The sequence below is a fragment of the Mesoplodon bidens genome (genome assembly GCF_964165515.1).
Source record: "Mesoplodon bidens genome assembly, chromosome: 1".
In the NCBI taxonomy this organism is placed as follows: domain Eukaryota; kingdom Metazoa; phylum Chordata; class Mammalia; order Artiodactyla; family Ziphiidae; genus Mesoplodon; species Mesoplodon bidens.
Genome location: NC_138176.1, coordinates 29,266,235 through 29,289,339, shown reverse-complemented (window position 1 = coordinate 29,289,339; position 23,105 = coordinate 29,266,235).

Genomic DNA, 23,105 nt, shown 5'->3' with positions numbered 1-23,105 from the left:
GCAGAATAACTGAGGCAGAAGAATGGATAAGTGACCTGGAAGACAGAATGGTGGAACTCACTGCCACAGAACAGAATAAAGAAAAAAGAATGAAAAGAAATGAAGATAGCCTAAGAGACCTCGGGGACAACATTAAACACAACAACATTCGTATTATAGGGGTCCCAGAAGGAGAAGAGAGAGAGAAAGGACCCGAGAAAATATTTGAAGAGATTATAGTTGAAAACTTCCCTAACATGGGAAAGGAAATAGTCACCCAAGTACAGGAAGCACAAAGAGTCCCAGCCAGGATAAACCCAAGGAGAAACAGGCCAAAATACACAGTAATCAAATTGCAAAAATTAAAGACAAAGAAAAATTATTAAAAGCAGCAAGGGAAAAATGACAACATACAAGGGAACTCCCATAAGGTTAACAGCTGATTTCTCAGCAGAAACTCTACAACCCAGAAGGGAGTGGCATGATATATTTAAAGTGATGAAAGGGAAGAACCTACAACCAAGATTACTCTACTCAGCAAGGATCTCATTCATATTCAACAGGAGAAATCAAAAGCTTTACAGACAAAAAAAAGCTAAAAGAATTCAGCACCACCAAACCAGCTCTACAACAAATGCTAAAGGAACTCTCTAAGTGGGAAACACAAGAGAAGAAAAGGACATACAAAAACAAACCCATAACAATTAAGATGATGGTAATAGGAACATACATATCGATAATTACCTTAAATGTGAATGGATTAAGTACTCTAACCAAAAGACACAGGCTTGCTGAATGGATACAAAAACAAGACCCGTGTACATGCTGTCTACAAGAGACCCACTTCAGACCTAGGACACATACAGACTGAAAGTGAGGGGATGGAAAAAGATATTCCATGCAAATGGAAATCAAAAGAAAGCTGGAGTAGCAATACTCATATCAGATAAAGTAGACTTTAAAAATAAAGAATGTTTCAAGAGACGAGGAAGGACACTACATAATGATTAAGGGATCAATCCAAGAAGATACAACAATTATAAATATATATGCATCCAACATAGGAGCACCTCAATACATAAGGCAAACGCTAACAGCTATAAAAGAGGAAATTGGACCACAGGCAAGGGGTGGGGGCTGCTGGGGTAAGGAGGAGGGAAGGAGGTAACCAACCAACCAACCAAGTTGCCTCCGCCCCCCACCCCCACCCACCCCAACCTGGTTTACAGCTCCACACTCAGGCTCCAGTGCGGCTGATGATTGGCTGCTGAAGGCTTGGTCCCATCCCAGTGACCCCAAAGTGCTAGAGGGAGGGTGCAGGGGTGGTCCAGTGCAAAGTGCATCCCAAAAGCCCCCTGCCTGGAGCCTCCGCAGCTGGCACATCAGGCCCTGAATAACCCAGGACCATGCTGTCCCAAGCCCTCCCATGTCCCCCTGTAGCTGGGAGACTCCAGCCCAGAACATAGCAGCCCCCTGCTCCCAAGCCCTCAGACAGGACTACCCCCCAACCCGAGCCAGGACTTCCTCCCTGCACCCCTGCCCTGAGGCTGCCCATAGGCCAGGACTGCCACCACCAGTCTGCTCAGCAGTCTGGATGCTCGCAGGGCTGGGGCCATGAGGCATCATGGAGGATCAAGGACACCCGTGTACGGCCCTGCCTGGGCTGTTTCTTCAATGGAAAAGTTGGTGAGTGTGGAGGAGGAGGCTGAAAGAAGTAAGAGAAGCAGCAGCTGAGAAGACAGGTTTGAGGTGGATAGGAGAAACGAGAGAGCAGGAATGGGGCTACCCACCCACCAGAGAAGCAGCAGAGAGCCTCTGACCAGTATCCTCCATAAAGAGAATCTGTTAGGTTGAAATTTAAGCATCTAATTCATGTGATCACATTTCTGCTGCTGTATTTTGTTGCTGCCTCTGAAAATGCACTAAAGATTAAGAAAGAGCTCACTGACACCGGAATCTGGACACTCCTACTGGAGTTCAAGGCTGAGGTCGACCAGCTCAATGATAAAGGCACAACACCACTTCAGCTCACCATTATCTGAGAGACATCAAGCTGTGTGAAAATACTCCTGGACACAATGCCAACATCAACATTCAGAAGGGTTTCCTGTTGCGATATGCTGTGATAAAAAGCAATCACTCTTCTTTTTTTTTTTTTGCGGTACGCGGGCCTCTCACTGTTGTGGCCTCTCCCGTTGCAGAGCACAGGCTCCGGACACGCAGGCTCAGCGGCCATGGCTCATGGGTGTAGCCGCTCTGCAGCATGTGGGATCTTCCCGGACCAGGGCACGAACCCGTGTCCCCTGCATCGGCAGGTGGACTCTCAACCACTGCGCCACCAGGGAAGCCCAAAGCAATCACTCTTATTGCCGAATGTTCCTTCAGAGAGGAGCAGACACAAACTTGGGTCGCTTAGAAGATGGACAGACTCCTTTACATTTGTCTGCCCTTAGGGATGATGTGCTTTGTGCACGGATGTTATATAATTATGGAGCTGACACAAACACAAGGAACTATGAAGGATAGACCCCACTGGCTATTTCAATAAGCATTTCTGGAAGTAATCAACCATGTTTGCATTTCTTACAAGTCACAGGTACGTAATTTAATTATTACTATTATTACATTAAAAATTTTTTTTGCATCTTCAAAAAAACAAAAAATAACAAACAACAAAAAGGAAGAAATCAACAGTAACACAGTAATAGTGGGGAACTTACACCTCACTTACACCAATGGACAGATCATCCAGACAGAAAATTAATAAGGAAACACAAGCTATAAATGACACAATAGACCAGATAGATTTAATTGATATTTATAGGACATTCCATCCAGATTACACTTTCTTCTCAAGTGCACATGGAATATTCTCCAGGATAGAAAACATCTTGGGTCACAAATCAAGCCTCAGTAAATTTAAGAAAACTGAAATCATATCAAGCATATTTTCTGACAACAACGCTATGAGATTAGCAATAAATTACAGGGAAAAAACGTAAAAAACACAAACACATGGAGGCTAAACAATGCATTACTAAATAACCAAGAGATCACTGGAGAAATCAAAGAGGAAATCAAAAAATACCTACATACAAATGACAACGGAAACACGATGATCCAAAACCTATGGGATGCAGCAAAAGCAGTTCTAAGAGGGAAGTTTATAGCAATAGCATCCTACCTCAAGAAACAAGAAACACCTCAAATAAACAATCTAAACTTACACCTAAAGGAACTAGAGAAAGAAAAACAAACAAAACTCAAAGTTAGTAGAAGGAAAGAAATCATAAAGACGAGAGCAGAAATAAATGAAATAGAAACAAAGGAAACAATAGCAAAGATCAATAAAACTAAAAGCTGATTCTCTAAGAAGAAAAACAAAATTGTTAAAACTTTAGCCAGACTCATCAAGAAAAAGAGGGAGAGAACTCAAATCAATAAAATTAGAAATGAAAAAGGAGAAGTTACAATGGGCACTGCAGAAATACAAAGCATCATAAGAGACTACTACAAGCAACTCTATGCCAATAAAATGGACAACCTGGAAGAAAGGGACAAATTCTTAGCTATAACCTTCCAAGATTGAACCAGGAAGAAATAAAAAATATGAACAGACAAATCACAAGTAATGAAATTGAAACTGTGATTAAAAATCTTCCAACAAACAAAAGTCCAGGACCAGATGGCTTCACAGGTGAATTCTATCAAATATTTAGAGAAGAGCTAACACCCATCCATCTCAAACTCTTCCAAAAAATTGTGAAGGAAGGAACACTCCCAAATTCATTCTATGAGGCCACAATCACCCTGATACCAAAACCAGACAAAGATAGTACAAAAAAAGAAAATTACAGATCAATATCACTGATGAATATAGATGCAAAAATCCTCAACAAAATACTAGCAAACAGAATCCAACAACACATTAAAAGGATCATACACCATGATCAAGTGGGATTCATCCCAGGGATGCAAGGATTCTTCAATATATGCAAGTCAATCAATGTGATATACCATATTAACAAATTGAAGAATAAAAACCATATGATCATCTCAATAGATGCAGAAAAAGCTTTTGACAAAATTCAACACCCATTTATGATAAAAACTCTCCAGAAAGTGGGCATAGAGGGAACCTACCTCAACTTAAAAAGGCCATATATGACAAACCCACAGCAAACATCATTCTCAATGGTGAAAACCTGAAAGCATTTCCTCTAAGATCAGGAACAAGACAAGGATGTCCACTCTTACTGCTATTATTCAGCATAGTTTTGGAAGTCCTAGCCTTGGCAATCAGAGAAGAAAAATAAAAGGAATACAAGTTGGAAAAGAAGAAGTAAAACTATCACTGTTTGCAGATGACACGATACTATACATAGAGAATCCTAAAGATGCCACCAGAAAACTACTAGAGCTAATCAATGAATTTGGTAAAGTTGCAGGATACAAAATTAATGCACAGAAATCTCTTGCATCCCTATACACCAATAATGAAAAATCTGAAAGAGAAATTAAGGAAACACTCCCATTTACCATTGTAACCAAAAGAATACAATACCTAGGAATAAACCTACCTAGGGAGACAAAAGACCTGTATGCAGAAAACTATAAGACACTGATGAAAGAAATTAAAGATGATACAAACAGATGGAAAGATATACCATGTTCTTGGATTGGAAGAATCAACATTGTGAAAATGACTCTACTACCCAAAGCAATCTACAGATTCAATGCAATCTCTATCAAATTACCAGAGGCATTTTTTACAGAACTAGAACAAATAATCTTAAAATTTGTATGGAAATACAAAGGACCCCGAATAGCCAAAGCAATCTTGAGGGAAAAAAAATGGAACTGGAGGAATCAGACTCCCTGACTTCAGACTATACTACAAAGCTATAGTAATCAAGACAATATGGTACTGGCACAAAAACAGAAATATAGATCAATGGAAGAGGATAGAAAGCCCAGAGGTAAACACATGCACATATGGTCAACTAATCTATGACAAAGGAGGCAAGGATATACACTGGAGAAGAGACAGTCTCTTCAATAAGTGGTGCTGGGAAAACTGGACAGCTACATGTAAAAGAATGAACTTAGAACACTCCTTAACACCATACACAAAAATAAACTCAAAATGGATTAAAGACCTAAATGTAAGGCCAGACACTATAAAACTCTTAAAGGAAAACATAAGAAGAACACTCTTTGACATAAATCATAGCAAGATCTTTTTGGACCCACCTCCTAGAGTAATGGATATAAAAACAAAAATAAACAAATGGGACCTAATGAAACTTAAAAGCTTCTGCACAGCAAAGGAAACTATATAGAAGACGAAAAGACAACCCTCAGAATGGGAGAAAATACTTGCAAATGGATCAACGGACAAAGGATTAATCTCCAAAATATACAAACAGCTCATGCAGCTCAATATTAAAAAAAAAAAAACGCAATCAAAAAATGGGCAGAAGACCTAAACAGACATTTCTCCAAAGAAGACATACAGATGGCCAAGAAGCACATGAAAAGCTGCTCAACGTCACTCATTATTAGAGAAATGCAAATCAAAACTACAATGAGGTATCACTTCACACTGGTTAGAATGGGCGTCATCAGAAAATCTACAGACAACAAATGCTGGAGAGGGTGTGGAGAAAAGGGAACCTCTTGCACTGTTGGTGGGAATGTAAATTGATATAGCCAGTATGGAGAACAGTATGGAGGTTCCTTAAAAAACTAAGAATAGAATTATCATATGAACCAGCAATCCCACTACTGGGCATATACCCTGAGAAAACCATAATTCAAAAAGAGTCATGTACCACAATGTTCACTGCAGCACTATTTACAATAGCCAGCACATGGAAACAACCTAAGTGTCCATCAATAGATGAATGGATAAAGAAGATGTGGCACATATATACAATGGAATATTACTCAGCCATAAAATGAAATGAAATTGAGTTATTTGTAGTGAGGTGGATGGACCTAGAGTCTGTCATACAAAGTAAAGTAAGTCAGAAAGAGAAAAACAAGTACTGTATGTTAACACATATATATGGAATCTTAAAAAAAAATGGTCCTCATGAACTAGGGGCAGGACAGTAATAAAGATGCAGACGTAGAGAATGGACCTGAGGACACGGAGAGGGGGAAGGGTAAGCTGGGACGAAGTGAGAGAGTAGCACTGACATATATACACTACCAAATGTAAAATAGATAGCTAGTGGGAAGCAGCTGCATAGCACAGGGAGATCAGCTCAGAGCTTTGTGACCACGTAGAGGGGTGGGATAGGGAGGGTGGGAGGGAGGCACAAGAGGCAGGGGGTATGGGGATGTATGTATACCTATAGCTGATTCACTTGTTTTTAAAAATAAATTTTATTTATTTATTTTTGGTTGTGTTGGGTCTTCTTGCTGCGTGCAGGCTTTCTCTAGTTGTGGCGAGTGGGGGCTACTCTTCCTTGTGGTGCGCGGGCTCCTCATTGCAGTGGCTTCTCTTGTTGCAGAGCACGGGCTCTAGGTGTGCAGGCTTCAGTAGTTGTGGCACGTGGGCTCAGTAGTTGTGGCACGTGGGCTCAGTAGTTGTGGCTCGTGAGCTCTAGAGTGCAGGCTCAGTAGTTGTGGCGCATGGGCTTAGTTGCTCTGTGGCATGTGGGATCTTCCCAGACCAGGGCTCAAACCTGTGTCCCCTGCATTGGCAGGCGGATTCATAACCACTGTGCCACCATGGAAGCCTAAGCTGATTCACTTTGTTATACAGCAGAAACTAACACAACATTCTAAAGCAATTATACTCCAATAAAGATGTTTAAAAAAATTAAGGTTAACATATGAAAAATCCTAAAAAAAAAAAAACAAAAAAAAGACACATGCACCCCAATGTTCATTGCAGCACTATTTACAATAGCCAGGTCATGGAAGCAACCTAAATGCCATCGACAGACGAATGGATAAAGAAGAGGTGATACCTATACACAGTGGAATATTACTCAGCCATAAAAAGGAATGGTAATTTGTAGAGATGTGAATGGACCTAGAGACTGTCATACAGAGTGAAGTAAGTCAGAAAGAGAAAAACAAATGTCGTATATAAACACATATATGTGGAATCTAGAAAAATGGTACAGATGAACCGGTTTGCAAAGCAGAAATAGAGACACAGATGTAGAGAAAAAACGTATGGACACCTAGGGTGAAAGGAGGGGGTAGTGGTGGTGGTGGTGTGATGAATTGGGAGATTGGGATTGACATATATACACTAAAATGTATAAAATAGATAACTAATAAGAACCTGCTGTATAAAAAAATTAAATTAAAATTTTAAAAGGCTCCTAAAATACTTTTCTTTTTTCCAATTATATCTGTATAAGATTAGAACTTGCTTCATATACCTCAACCAAACAACCAATTTGAGAATCCAGCTATCGTCTATTAAGTCAGACATTAAAGAGATTGATAAAAATGTAAAACAATAACTCTACTCTCACTAGATATTTTCTTTGTTTTGGAATTTTTTTTTTTTTTTTTGGCTGCTTTGGGTCTTCGTTGCTGCCCATGGTCTATCTCTACTTGCGGCGAGTGGGGGTTACTCTTCGTTGCGGTGCACCGGCTTCTCATTGCAGTGGCTTCTCTTGTTGCGGAGCACGGACTCTAGGTGCGTGGGCTTCAGCAGCTGTGGCACATTGGCTCTAGAGCGCAGGCTCAGTAGTTGTGACACACAGGCTTAGTTGCTCCGTGGCATGTGGGATCTTCCCAGACCCGGGCTTGAACCTGTGTCCCCTGCATTGGCAGGCGGATTCTTAACCACTGCACCACCAGGGAAGTCTGGAAAATTGTTATTTTTTTCATAAAAATTTGTTATGTTATTTGTTTGTGTTAACATGTAATAGGTTACTATATTATAGGTTATTAATAGGTTATGTGGGTTTACTATGTAAAATCCAAATAAACAAATACTCTTCTGGGTCCTCAATTATTTTAATAAAAGCTTTATTGAGGTATAATTCACATATCATAAAATTCACCCATTTAAAGACATAGTTCAAAAGTTTTTAGTATATTCACATAGTTGTGCAACCATCATCACAATCAATTTTCAAAAATTTGCATTGCCCCAAAAAGAACCCCCTACCCGTTAAGAGGTACAAACTACTATGTATAAAATGAACAAGCTACAAGAATATATTGTACAACACAAGGAATATAGACAATATTTCATAATAACAACAAATGGAGTGAAATCTACAAAAAATTTGAAGCACTATGTTGTGCTAATATAATATTGAAAGTCAACTATACCTCAAAAAAAAAAAATGACTACTCACTAGTAGTCATTCCTCATATCCCCCCGTGACCAGCACCCCTCCCCCCACCCAACACTAGTCCTAGGCAACCACTCTCTATTTCACCTTCTGTCTCTAGAGATTTTCCTATTTTGGATATTTCATATAAACAGAATCATACAATATGCAGCCCTTTGTGACAGGCTTCTTTCACTTGACATAATGTTTTCAAGGTTCATTCATGTTGTAGCATATATCAGTACTTCAATTTTTTATTGCTGAATAATATTCTCTTAGATAGATATATCACATTTTTGTTTATCCATTCATCAGTTGATGGATATTTGGGTTGTTTCTAGTTTTTCAGTTATCGTGAATAACACTGCTATGAATATTCATGTATAAGTTTCTATGTGCACATATGCTTCCAATTCTCTTGGATATATATCTAGGAGAATTGTCGGGTCACATGGTAAATCTACGTTTAATCTTCGGGAAACTGCCAAACAGTTTTGCAAAGCAGCAGCACCGTTCTACATTCCCAGCAGCAGTGTATGAGGGTTCTGATTTCTCTGCATCCAACACTTTGTTATCTGCCTCTTTCATTATAGCAATTCTAGTGAGAGTGAAGTATCTCAGTATGATTTTGATTAGCATTTTCCTAATCTAATGATGCTGAGTATCTTTTCATGTGCTTATTGGTCATTTGCATATCTTCTTCAGAGAAATGTCTATTCAAATCCTTTGCCCATTTAAAAATTGGATTATTATTACTTTTAATTGTTGAATTATAACAGTTCTTTATATACTCTGGATAGTAGTCCCTCATCAGATATATAATTTGCAAATATAGTAATCCCTCAGTGACTGCAGGTTTCATATCTGCAGGTTCCACATCTGTGGATTCAACCAACTGACTGTGGTTGGCCGACTATATATTTATTGAGAAAAAAAAAAATCCGTGTAAAAGTGGACCCATGCAATTCAAACCTATGTTGTTCAGGGGTCAATTGTATTTCTCTCATTCTGTGGGTTGTCTTTTCACTTTCTTGAGAGTATCTTTAAAATTTTAATGAAATCCAATTAATTTTTTTCTTTGTTGGTTCTGCTTTTGATGTCATATCTAAGAAATCATTGCCTGATCCAAGGTCACAAAGATTTACACTGTTTTCTTTTAAGAGTTTTACAGTTCTCTTACATTTAGGTCTTTGATCCATTTTGGTTTAATCTTTGAATATGCTCTGAAGTATTGGGTTGGCCAAAAAGGTCGTTCGGGTTTTTCATTAACATCTCACAGCAAAACCCAAACGACCTTTTTGGCCAACCCAATACCTTGATAATTTTAAAAGTGTAAAGGGGTCCTGAGAGCAAAATGTTTGAGCATCAGCGATTTACTTCATTGAGCCTCAATTTCTTATCTTTAAAATGGTGACTGTATTTGACTTACCACCTCATAGGGCAGCCATAAGTCAAAAAATGATTGAACATGATAAATTAAAGCATTATTCAAATGTACGTTATCATTACTGCTATAATTTCCTAAGTATATGTTGTCTGTCAACCTGCTGAAAGATTGTTACTTTCTTCCTCTCGTTCTCTATCACAGCACTTTCCTCATACTAGACACCTAGCAGATCCTCAATAAATATTTATTGGTGAATTGATTAATATAACATAAACAATCCTGCCTATGCTCTCAGGGAGGTAGAAAGAGAAACAGTTACTTTTTTGGCAGTTACCCCCAGCCACTTTCTGCTGTCAACTCGCTAAACTTGTTATTAGTCAAGACTTGTAGCATTTTTCACATGAACTGTTAAGCTAAATCTTGCACATGCTGTTTGTGAAGTTAATATTTTGAACATAAGCATGGTAAAGTTCATTCATTTGTTAATCTTAACTTTGCAACCTATTGAAAGTTTTTTGAATCCCCAATTCATTCTTCATCTCTTCTAGCTTTGTTTAATTGAAAACAGGATAAGTATGCCTTCTCTATCATGGATAAGAGGGTTGTCTAGGTCAGAGCCAAGGACAGCGCAAAATGTTTTGTTTTGTTTTGAACTAATCTAAAATGAGACATTCGTCTCCCCGGAGTACCATGCAATGAACAGATTAGCTCACCTGATCTACCAGGGTCACTTAACTGTGTCCTCCAAACAGTTCTGTTATTTATGTCACAGACCAGCCTTAGGATCAGAGCCAGTAGAATAGCCAGTGAAAAAGAAAGAAAAAATATTCTAGAATTTGGTAAGTTAAGGGTAATGTTCTCTATAAAAAGTAACCATAGCTAATAGTATACCTCTGTCCTTTATCACTGCTGAAGGCAACACAATAGTCTGTTACACAAGTGTTAATGACTGGGCAAGTGTGAGTAATCTGCCAAAAGCAGATGGACCCTGAGGCCATCCCTGTCTCTAAAGAAGGAGAATCTAAAGAAAGGAGTAGAAGGTGCATTTAGAATCAAGGGTTTTGGAATCAAGATAGTCAGTGAAACGTAAGGAAGAGGAAAACATTAGGAGAGGCCATCTAAGTTTTGATATTTGTAACTTCGGTAGAAAGCCTTTAAACTGTCTAGGGAGAAGTTATCTGATAATGGACTAAAGATGACCCAGGGCTCCTGACGAGATCCTGGCAGGGCAGATCCCAGACTCAACCAGTGTCTGTCTTTCCTCTCTTAGTACCCTGGTTTGTTGAGGCGGTGGTGGTGTTGGGGAGAAGCTGGCGAGATATGAGATAAGACAGTGCTGTGGTAATAGATTGGAGGGGTGGGGAATGTCCCAATGGGCTCTTTTCACTTGAAACGTCTCTTGCAGTTTCTTTGAATTTTGTTTTTATTTTATACCTAAGTTATACATGTACATAGTTTAAAGAGTCAAATAGTTTTATAAGGCCTGTTTTGAAAATAGCAGTAGGCCATCCACCTCTCCTTACCATTTTCTGCTCCCCAGAGGTAACCATTTTCAACTCTTTAGAGCGACTCTTTTGGCATTTACCTCTGTATCTCTAAATGACATGCGTATGTGGCTACCTGTTGATTTTTAGATTTCGTATTCGTTATTTATTGACTTCCCTCCATGGAAGATGAGAACCTCACCTTCTTGATCATCACCACCACCACCACGTTCTGCCTTATTCACATAGGTGTGAGTAGGCTTCACTTTTCCCGTCCTCCCCAAACAGCTGAGTTGTAATTTTTGGTTATTTCAATATTCCGAGTTTATATTGCTATGACTACGTAAATATTGCTCACACATTAGCCATGTCATAGATCCATGATTTCTTTCTTACACAACTTTTTGTTTTCTCTGGACCTAATGATTATCTTTTTGTTCATTTAGTTTTCTATGTATTTAATCATTAATTCAACCCAACCTCCCCACCAATCATCTATATCTCTTCTCAATGCATTTGGTCATATCAGGTATTCTATCAATTTCTTCTTCTTGAAGAAATCTCCCCTGGAGCCATCTCACTTGCTCCAACCCAGATTGGCTGCTCTCTAAGTTGCTGCAGAGCTCTTGTCCTAGGAATTCTCTTCAGCATCATTCTAGAAATTCCCTTTTCTTCTCTCCTAGGTTTGATTCCCTGCTCCTGGATCCTCTGTGTTCCTCCTTCTTAGTTTCTCCTTATTCTGAAGAACTCCATTCTCTGTCAGTCTCATGAAAAAGAGTGTTCTTAAGATAGTCTCTTTGTCCTCACCAAGGGGGGAAGTGGTGGGGGATGGTGGTGGTGGTGTGATGAATTGGGAGATTGGGATTGACATATATACACTAATATGTATAAAACAGATAACTAATAAGAACCTGCTGTATAAAAAAATAAAATTCAAAAAAAAGATAGTCTCTTTGTCCTCAGTTTTCCAAAATTTCATGATATGAAATTGGTATGGATCTGTTTTCATCCAGCATTAAGGACATTTGGTGGACTCTTTCAATCTAGAAATGTCATTCCATTCTGACAAACTTTTTTGGATTAATTATTCCTCCCCATCCATTTTCTTTATTCTTTCTCTCACTATAGAATCTCCAGAATTGATCCTCTATTAAAAAAAACTTTTTCTTTTATTTTACATGTCTTTTTCTTTTGCTTGATTTTCTAGGTTTCTTCAACTGCACCCTACAACCTTCTATTGTTTTTAAGATCTGCTATCACACTTTAATTTCCAAAAGTTCTTTTGGAATTTTCCTTTTTATTGCCTCTTGTCTTGTTCCATGGATGCAATATTTTCTCTTATTCCTTTGAGAATATTGATAGTTTGAGGAAATATTTTCCTTCTCCTTGAATAGCCTCTTGTCCTCCAAGTTTTTTCCTTTTCCTGTTATTTGTTAGGGCAGATATGTTTCCACAGATAACAGATGATACTTAGCTATCTGTTCATGTATGGTAGTAGGGCACCAAAAAGCCAATCAGAGTCTCTAAGCATGCGTTGAGCACATTCAATGATGCAAGCAGATCTCTGTGTTCCCGAATGGATTATTTCTTTGAGTCATTCTCAGTATCATAGGTTTTTCCTTTTAGGCTGTAAGAGTCTGCAAAGAAGCTTCCTTCAATTTCCTGCCTGAATAGTTCAGCCTGGCTGCCAGCGTTTAGAAGCTGAAAGAGGAAAGGGACTGAGGAGTCTGACTTTCAGTATGTAAATATTCTACTGAGCTCCCATTTTTTGGTATATACTATGTAGTTTCTGTCTCCTGAATGGACCCAGACTGACACAATAACTCTGCCTTTAACTGAATCTGGTGTTTCCCAGTCAAGAGACCCTTGATTTTACCCTGTCCAATGAATGAACCTCCAGTGTTATGCCTCGAGTTGGGGGGATCTCCTCACAACAGAACAATTATTCTGTTCTCAGCCATAATTTCACCCCTCCACCACACACAGACACACACTTGCAGAGGAAGCTGGTACCAGCAAATCTGGAAACTTTGTGGCTTCTCTTCAGTGTAAATCACATTGCTTCTTGGCTATCCCCACTGCCGGCTTAAGCTTTAGCTTTCCAGGTTCTACTAAGCAATCATCATTCATTCATCTGTTTTCCAGCTTCCAAAGTCTTATTGTGGTCTCATCCCCCATTCTTTTTGTTCTTGTGGAATTATGCCTCTTTAAAAAAATCTCTTTACCATTCGTTTACTGGGGTTTAGGGAGAGAGCAAATGCATGTGTTCAAAATGTCTTCCTTATCTTGAAACTTTCCTGTAGTCTCTCGGAACCTGTTTATCCCACACATATTCATGGAGTGCCTCATATGTGTTAGGTACCCTTTAAGCACTTGGGATACATCAGTGAACAAAACAGAATATCCTTGCACTTACGGAATTTACATTCGTGTGTGTGCGTGTGCGTGTGTGTGTTTGTGTGTGTGCATAGGGAGAGATAATAAAAAATAAACCTAAATACATAGATTATATAATAGGTATTATATAGGTAAGGTAGAAGGTATGGAAGGAGGGGAGGGTATGCAGAAAAGGGAACCCTCCTACACTGTTGGTGGGAATGTAAACTGGTACAGCCACTATGGAAAACAGTATGGAGTGTCCTTAAGAAACGAAAAATAGAGTTACTATATGATCCAGCAATCCCTGGGTATATATCCGGAAAAGACAAAAACTCTAATTCAAAAAGATACATGCTCCGCAATGTTCATAACAGCACTATTTGCAGTAGCCAAGACATGGAAGCAACCTAAGTGTCCGTTGACAGATGAATGGATAAAGAAGATGTGGTATATACATACAATGGACTATTACTCAGCCGTAAAAAAGAATGAAATAATGCCATTTGCAGCAACATGGATGGCCCTAGAGATTATCATACTTAAGTGAAGTAAGTCAGGCAGAGAAAGACAAATGTATGATATAACATATATAGGAATCCAAAAAAATGATACAGGGCTTCCCTGGTGGCGCAGTGGTTGAGAGTTCGCCTGCCGATGCAGGGGACACGGGTTCGTGCCCCGGTCCGGGAAGATCCCACATGCCGCGGAGCGACTGGGCCCGTGAGCCATGGCCGCTGAGCCTGCGCGTCCAGAGCCTGTGCTCCGCAACGGGAGAGGCCCCAACAGTGAGAGGCCTGTGTACCAAAAAAAAAAAAAAAAAAAAAAACAAAAAAATGATACAAATGCACTTATTTACAAAGCAAAAGCAGACTCACAGACATAGAAAACAAACTTATGGTTACCAAAGGGGAAAGGGGGAGAGGGATAAATTAGGAGAATGGGATTAACAGATACACACTACTATATATAAAATAGATAAACAACCAGGACCTATTGTATAGCACAGGGAACTATATTCAATATCTTGTAATAACCTATAATGGAAAAAAATTTGAAAAAGAGGATATATATATATATATAATATATCTTCTTTTTCAAAAAAAAAATATATATATATATCTGAATCACTTTGCTGTACACCTGAACTAACACAATATTGTAAATCAACTATACTTCAATTTAAAAGAAAGTGCAGCAGGAAATGGAGAATCAGAAGTAATGGGCAGGGGGGTAGACTGCAGTATTTAATAGAATGACCAAGGTAGGTGTTATTGAGAAAGTAAAATTTGAGCAAAGACTTGAAGGAATTGGAATCATAAATATATATATATTCCTCATAGGATGGGTTTCTACATATTTTCCACAAGTTTTAGCTTCTATTTATCCTTAGTTTGAAGGGACACCAATGTCTTCTCTTTATTTTGCACCCTCACTTCACCTGGCATTTAACTCTACAGAGAACCTGACCTCACTAGCTGCCTATATATCTGGAGAGATATTTGAACTTAGGGGCGGACTTGTCGTATTCTTTTGGGTAAGACACAATTCCCGAATTTCAATTTCTCCATTTGTATGTGGGAATAATGGTAAATCGCTGGACCTCATTTTCTTCCTGGAAGTTAGTACCCATAAGCTTCTAAGGTTAGTAAAATAAAAGTACAGTAAAAATCATGTGATGATCATGATATCTTTGATGATAAAAGAATGACACAGCCCACATTTTCTTGGCAGGGAGAAAATATTGAACTTATGTTGGACTTTAGATTTACTCTGGAGTATATTGAGGTAAGCTGGTTTGACCCTACCACTCCCACTCACCCACCCCTCAAGGCCCAACCCACATTTTTGCAGCCTGGCTTCATGATCAACTGACCAAGCAATATTCTTTTAGCAAGGGTCACAATCAAAAGTACTAACTTTAAGTGAGTGCTTATGTGCCCAGCACTATGCTGGTGCTTCGCCTGTTGATACTCACACAGCCTGATGAGACATAAGTTTCTAGCCCTAATTTCAAATAAGGAACCTGAATTGAAGAGTTTTTGAAATGTGAGCAAATTAAGAAGAAAATAAAAACCTATTTTATTTAGTAGGTATACTAGTATGTGCTCTCCAGAGAAAGAACCAACAGGATCTTTATCTACCCATCTACTGACCTATTGACTGATCAACAGATGGGTAGGTTTACTATAAGGAATTGCCTCACATGATGATGGAGGCTGAGAAGCCAAAATCTGCAGAAGTCAGTATGTATGCAAGCTAGACACCCAGAAATGCGGGTGGTAGAGCTCCAGTGTTTCATAAAACATTCTTTTTATTGATTGATTGATTGATTGATTGATTGATTGCTGTACACAGGCCTCTCACTGCTGTGGCCTCTCCCGTTGTGGAGCACAGGCTCCGGACACGCAGGCTCAGCAGCCATGGCTCACGGGCCCAGCCACTCCGCGGCATGTGGGATCATCCTGGACCGGGGCACGAACCCATGTCCCCTGCATCGGCAGGCGGACTCTCAACCACTGCACCACCAGGGAAGCCCCATAAAACATTCTTAACTGTAACTCCAGGAGGTTGTCTCCTCAGGCTGTTATGAGTATCAACAGGTGAAACACCAGCATGATATTCACCCATGTTGATATATCTGTAGTTATTTATTATTATACATTAGGTATGACTAATATGAATATATATAACATAGATATAATTAATATTATAGCTATTTATTACTCATTATTGATAAATCTGTAGTTATTCATCCATTCTCCTACTGATGGACACTGAGTTTGTTTCCAACTTTTTGCTATGGATATTCTACATCTGTCTCCTTGTAAACATGAGCAAGACTTATTCTAGAATTGGAATTTCTGGGTCACAAGATATGAGCATCTTTGACTTTATTATATGTTAATAAATTGTTCCCCCAAATGGTTGTACCAATTTACAGTCTCACCAGCGGCATAGAAGAGTTTCCACTGTTCCATTTACCACCAACACTTGATAGTTTCAGACCTACTTTCCAACCTACTCTTGGAGCTTTAATTCTCACTGTTCTCCTTCATGAATCTTTGATTCCAGCCAAATTCCAGCACACACTGATCCCTGAATGTATTGTGTAATGTATTTCCTTTCTCCCTCAATATTTATTGAGTAGATACACTGTCAGAAACCCTGCTATATGTTAGGAAAACAAACATGAAGAGACATGGTTCCTGTCCTAAAGGACTTTATAATTTCCTTGAGGGACAACACTTGCAAACAGCAATTAGAATATAATTGTTACAATGAAAGTCTATATAAATTACAGTATGCAATAAGGCAGAAGTAGCACACAAATCTACCTCCATTTGGGGCAGGGAAGGGAAGGGGAGTGGGGAGAGGGTCAGCAAAACCTTCTCAGAGGAGGTACTTTGACCGTGTTTTCACTCTGGAAGATCTTGTCCTATTCATGACCAGCTCCAAGGCCAACTCACCACAAAATGTCCCAATCACCATAGGAAAGTACTTTGTACTTTTCTTACAGCCTGCATTGCATTGTCTTATGCTGGATATTTGTATATGTATACCTTACCTCCTCTACTAAATTATAAATTCATTTGTGGAAGGTGTTCCCCTCTTAGACATCTTTCTATCTCCCACCCAGTCTGGAAGATGGCTGACATACACTGTAAATTTGGTAAATGTTGCTGAATGAAAGATTAAAACAAAGCAGTAGGGGCTACATCATTTGGCTCTCAGATGCCTGACTTTTCAAACAGTTTAAGTAATTGCTAAATCAAACTGTTTTTTTCTATTATCAAAGTAAAAGGAAGACTTAAAAAAATCCTTTTTAAAGTCAGCTGCCCTATTCCTTTGGTGCAAAAAACATGTTATGTAACATAAAATCTGGCCAATCAAAAGGGCTTTCTCTAGTCTTGTTTCTTGCTTCTTTAATAAACTTTATATTCTCATTTCAAAAGATCTTGCCAACATTAGTTCATTATCACTGTGCCCATCAGCAGAATGAAAAATATTTGCACATTTCTTTGGTATAGCAATGGGGAAATGAGGTCGAAGCAATTCAGGACTTGGAAGCTAGTGGCTTTTATACTCTCTGTATAATGTCTTCCTCTCTTTTCCAATCTGAGCTCCCACCCCATATTGAAAATGGGAGTTTGATTCTGTTCCAGGATTTTGTGAGAAACACATACTAGCTATTAACAGACCTATATGAAAAAAATTTCATAGCTTTTTGTACATACCTACTTAATGACACTATCTATATAGATGAAATCAGAAAGTTTCATAAACTTAGGTGAGAATATTTCCACATTGGCTTGTAAATCTTCTGTGTTAAAAACTAACCTGCAACCTTCCCAGATTTTAGGTTGGCAAAGAGATAGAGCATATACCAAAGACATCCCATAGATTCTTTGCTGCCATCTCAGCTACACTGGTCACTTGGACATATCAATAGCAGCTGGGTTTGGAGTCAGAATCTACCAACAGGTTACCTTAGGGGCCCTTACAAAGAATTGCAATGGGAAATGATGATCTCTCATTAAGGAAGACAAGAGGTAAGTAAGTACTTGCATATCATAGTGAGAATCCTTAGCTTTCCTTCATGAAGGAAATTCCATTCCATTTGCATCTAGCCTTAGGACCAACGTGGGAGATTCTAAGAAAAAAAAGATTCTTTTCATGAAGACATTTGCAATAACAACTGTAATATTTTTATCTTCTTTAAACATTTCACAGAAAAAGCTATTTTGGCAGTGATTTAGCTACCACAGGAATCAGGAGGAAACACACAGGAATTCACTCATCTCACTCTGGTGATGGAGGACCAGTACACAAGATCTACAATACAGTAAGTCCCCTACATACAAACCTTCCAGTTGCAAACTTTCAAAGATGTGAACGTGGTGCCCCTGTGTGCCGGCTGTTGTACTGTACTACTGTACTTTTCAAGGTACTGTACTGTAAGATTTTAAATGTTTATTTTTTGTGTTTGTTTTTTATGTATTATTTGTGTGAAAAGTATTATAAACCTATTACAGTACAGTACTATATAGCCGATTGTGTTAGTTGGGTAGCTAGGCTAAATTTGCTGGACATATGAACAAATGGGACTTAATGAATGCACTCTCAGAAGGAACTTGTTCATATGTAGGGGACTTACTGTATGTTTCCAAACTTCAAAGTGAGTATGAAACTTCCATCAGTTACTAGCCTTATATGAAGAAAGTGGATCTCTTCACAACATATTATTCAATAAGGGGCTTTATAAGGATGGTAAGTCTCTCCAGCCAGTTGTAGGCTCTAACATTCAGTGATGCCGGCCAGAGGGCAGAATGATGGCTTAGGGCAGGAATGAACAGGAGCTGCCCTTGCTTCTTCTGTCAGTAGTTCCTCCTTTCCATTTTGTGAGACATGCACTTCTCTGTCCCTGTCTAATATATTCATCCCACTCCACCCTCTGTCTGGGAAGAAATAGACTCCAGACCCTTCACAGCCCTGTTCTTGGTCTACCCCTGAAGGGCTTACCTTCAATTATCCTTGGATTTGGAAATCTATACTCCTTTCCCCTCAGTCTGGTAATTTAGTGAGTGATTCAATAAAAGGAAAAGGTGTTGGTCAAGCTTTTTTGGATGCCAGTAAAAGGTATACATTTCTATCTCTTGGATTCATCCAGAAAAGCTAATAAAATTTTTGAAATCCTGTATTTCTAATCCTGTGAGGTCAACTGACTTAATCCCAGATTAAGATAAATTCAACCTCAGACAGACCAGGCGATGCCAGAATTTTGACACTAACACTGAAAAGTGGAGTAGTTCTCCTATTTAGCTGAACATTCCTACTCTCAAACTCTCAAAAAATTTAAAATTCTAGAATTTTAGAACTGGAAGGAACCTTTGTCCTTGTGACTACCCCTTAGTCTTGCTATCCATGAGTCTTGCCTCCAAAAATGTCCCTTTTATGTGAAGTGGGACTCTGGTGCAGCCAGAATTTTCTTCTGTTACCTCTTTGTAATCAGAGAAAACACAACTGGCTGAGATTGTTGTCAGTACGTGGGTGTGGCTGGAAAAAAAATACCCTCTGTGACCAATAGTTCTTTCATCACTGTACCCTGCTTTCATACTGTTTCTCATGAATAAAACATATTCACATGACATTTTGTACTTTTCTGTCCTTATTCAGTTTATGCAGATAGCCACTTCCTTTGGGCAGTAGGACAGAAGCCTCAGCTCTGTGTAGCTAGAGATGAAGAAAAAGAGGCATGAAGAAGCTACAGTATTTGCTGAAGAGCACATGATGGGACCCTCTTAGAAATGGGATGAGAAGTCCTGGACTCTGGGTCCATAAGCTGTTCTGCTTTCTTCCCAATGAAAAGCTTATTTGCTTTCAGGACAAAAGAGATTCACAATAACTTTCTTTTTGGGGGAACAAATGTCTATGTGCCGTGTCTTCAAGAAGGAAGGAAGGAAAGGAGAGAGAGAGAGAATCAGAGTAGTTTCAAATTCAAATTTTTTACAAAACTACAAACTTGGGCCAGTTTGAAAATATGAACCTTCAGAAAAGTGAACACGATGTCTTTGCTTGGGTAACAAGAACGACGTAAACCATATGGAAGTTCACATACATAAAGCGCAGCTGGGTTCAATCTGAAGGGAGTTAAGACAGCAACACGCTCAGCCTGAGATGCTGGAGGGAGCTGCGGCTGGCCTGACAGGGTCGTGTCATCTCCTGTCACTGACCTTGGGGATCTCTAAAGTGGCTGCCTGGCACATGCTGGGTTTCCCATAGCTGAGTTACGTCTGTGCCAACATGGCTTATGAAACGTTTACAAGCAGTTTTAAATATTATGTGGAAAGGCACAGGCATGTCCGGAGGGCTTTAGAACCACACTTTCCTAATTTCTTTTTTTTTAATAGATGTATTTATTTATTTTTGGCTGTGTTGGGTCTTTGGTGCTGCGCACGGGCTCTCTCTAGTTGCGGAGAGCAGGGGCTACTCTTCGTTGCGGTGCGCGGGCTTCTCATTGCAGTGGCTTCTCTTGTTGTGGAGCACGGGCTCTAGGCACGTGGGCCTCAGTAGTAGTGGCACGTTGGCTCAATAGTTGTGGCTCATGGGCTCCAGAGCGCAGGCTCAGTAGTTGTGGTGCACAGGCCCAGTTGCTCCGCGGCATGTGGGATCTTCCCGGACCAGGGCTCAAACCTGTGTCCCCTGCACTGGCAGGTGGATTCTTAACCACTGTGCCACCAGGGAGGCCCAACACTTTCCTAATTTCTTTCTTTTCTTTTCTTTTCTTTGTAGTAGTAAGGGAGAAACAAAGGTTATCAGGAGGATTTTCAACAGGTTTGCCCCTAACATTTGCAGAGCTATGGCAAGAGAACAAAGGCCCACATACCGTGCTCAAATATTTAGAATTTATAAATGAAGCCAACAAACTGTTAAGTAAAAGAGGATAAAGAGGTCATCTTTCCTTTTGCCTTGACACATATGCCTTCATGTTCTAGAAGGCTAGATTTGGATTTAGAATTCCCAAATGCCACAGAGTTCCACACCAAGAATAGCCGGCTCCCAGCCCCCAGCCTCTACACACTTCCCCACACCTCCCCTGCTCTGCGAGGGTCCTCGCGCTCCTCCAGCTAACTCTCTAACTCCCACACTTCAGCTCCAGTCACATACCCTTCAAACAGCCACCCCTGGGGTCTGGCAACGTGTGCACAGGTGGTGCAGTCCACCCTTGGAGAGCAGACCCAGGGAAGAGGCCCACATGGGCTCCGGAAGTGGACTTGAGGCCACATGGGCAAGAAGTACTGGGGTTCCAAGTCCCCAGAGCCTAGTCTAGAAGGAGGTGAACACAGATTCAGGGTGGACACAGCCCTTTGGTCCCATGGATGCCTCCACCTATTGAAAGAAGATCAAAGGGGCCCCTAAAACCTGGGGCTTAGGATACAGGCTCCTCTCGCCCTGGTCCAAGTATACTAACTTTCAATATTTTTTCTTTTTCTTTTTTCTTTTTTTTACAGAGAAGTATTGCCTTTATTTTTTTCCTTCCAGTTATATTGAGATGTAATTGACATACAGCACTGTGTACGTTTAAGGTGTACAGCATAATGATTTGACTTACATACCTCACGAAATGATGACCACAATAAGTTTGGTGAACATCCATCATCTCATATAGATATAAAATTAAAGAAAAAGAAAAAAAATTTTCCTTGTAATGAGAATTCTTAGGATTTACTCTTAAAGGCTTTCATATGTAACAAACAGCAATGTTAATTATATCAATCATGTTGTATACTATATCCCTAGTACTTATTTATCTTATTACTGGAAGTTTGTACCTTTTGACCACCTTCATCCAGTTCCCCCTCTCCTCCCCCCTACCTCTGGTAACTACAAATCTGATCTCTTTTCCTATGAGTTTGTTTGTTTTTGAAGTATAACTGACCTATAACACTATATTAGTTCCTGGTGCACAACATAGTGATTTGATATTTCTATACATTACAACATGGCCACCACTTATTTATTTTTATTAAAGTAATACATGTACATAAAGCAGATGAAATGGTACAGATGAGTTTATAGTGGGAAGTCAAATCTCCCTCCCTCTCTGAACCACTTCCAGCATTTTGCTCAACAACCCCAGATTATGTTTTCACCTCTATTAACTTATCAACTTTATTATCTTTTTTATATAAACAATCTTATTCCACTGAAGGGTTTTAAACAGGGAAGTGACATGCCGATGTGCATTTGTACAAGATCACTATGGATACAGAGTGGTGAATAGACCACAGGCACAAGGGTAGACACAGGAAATCTGTTAGGAAGCTATTTCAGTTCAAGGGAGAGCTATTGGTGGCAGCAGACTAGCGAAAAGGGGACAAACTGAAGAGATACTTAGGAGTTAGAACTGATAGGATAGAAAGATTGATAGGTGTAGGAAGGAGAAAGAGTCAAAGATGATTCCTTATCTTTTCCTCGGTAGTGCTTGTAACAATTATGATGAATTAGGTATCTGTGCAATTATTTATTTAATATTTGCCTTCCCTACTGGATTATAAGCAACTCAAGGACAGGGACCAATCTTATCCAACACCTTATCCTTGTGTACATGTTCTAGCATAGTATGTGACACATAACAGTGTTTAAAAACTATATGTTTGTTAAATTATATTTTGTGTGGGCTTCCCTGGTGGCGCAGTGGTTGAGAGTCCGCCTGACAATGCAGGGGACACGGGTTTGTGCCCTGGTCTGGGAGGATCCCGCATGCCGTGGAGCAGCTGGGCCCGTGAGCCATGGCCGCTGAGCCTGCGCATCCGGAGCCTGTGCTCCACAACGGGAGAGGCCATGACAGTGAGAGGACCGCGTACCGCAAAAAATAAATAAATAAATAAATTATATTTTGGGTTATAAGCAAATGGGTTTATGGTGGCATCATTCACTGAGTTAGGGACACGGAGGAGGAAGAAGAAATGTGGAGGCTGAGTTTTGACCATGTTGAGTTGCAGGTCCCTGTGAAACATCCCAGGGGAAGTGTTCTGGAAGCAATTGGAAATACACATCTAA